Genomic DNA, 1,050 nt, shown 5'->3' on the forward strand with positions numbered 1-1,050 from the left:
GGCCAAATAAAAAAAAAGGGGCAATGCTACTATCCTTTTTCCACACTTGTGCTTCAAAGTAGCACCATGATCTTCATAATAGAGACTCTCCTATGTTGTCACTTTCATATACTAGTGGGAATTTTCATTATAGAACTTGGCTTGTATATTCCAATGATGGGCTTCCTCAAAATGCCCTAGGTCTTCTTGAGCAGGCGAGTTGGATGCACACCCACTAGTCTCTTTTGTTGAGCTTTCATACATTTATAGCTCTAGTGCATCTGTTGCATGGCAATCCCTACTCACTCACATTGATATCTATTGATGGGCATCTCCATAGCCCGTTGATACGCCTAGTCGATGTGAGACTATCTTCTCCCTTTTTGTCTTCTCCACAACCACCATTCTATTCCTCCTATAGTGCTATATCCATGGCTCACGCTCATGTATTGCGTGAAGATTGAAAAAGTTTGAGAACATCAAAAGTATGAAACAATTGCTTGGCTTGTCATCGGGGTTGTGCATGATTTAAATATTTTGTGTGGTGAAGATAGAGCATAGCCAGACTATATGATTTTGTAGGGATAGCTTTCTTTGGACATGTTATTTTGAGAAGACATAATTGCTTAGTTAGTATGCTTGAAGTATTATTATTTTTATGTCAATATGAACTTTTGTCTTGAATCTTATGGATCTGAATATTCATATCACAAGTAGGAAGAATTACATTGAAATTATGCCAACTAGCATTCCACATCAAAAATTCTTTTTTATCATTTACCTACTCGAGGACGAGCAGGAATTAAGCTTGGGGATGCTTGATACGTCTCCAACGTATCTATAATTTTTGATTGCTCCATGGTATATTATCTACTGTTTTGGGCAATATTGGGCTTTATTACCCACTTCTATATTATTTTTGGGACTAACCTATTAACCGGAGGCCCAGCCCAGATTTGCAGTTTTATGCCTATTTCAGTGTTTTCAAGAAAAGGAATATCAGACGGAGTCGAAACGGAACGAAATGAACTAGAGAAGTTATTTTTGGAAGGAAAGCAACCCAGGGAACTT

This window comes from Triticum dicoccoides, chromosome 4A (assembly GCF_002162155.2).
Source record: "Triticum dicoccoides isolate Atlit2015 ecotype Zavitan chromosome 4A, WEW_v2.0, whole genome shotgun sequence".
In the NCBI taxonomy this organism is placed as follows: domain Eukaryota; kingdom Viridiplantae; phylum Streptophyta; class Magnoliopsida; order Poales; family Poaceae; genus Triticum; species Triticum dicoccoides.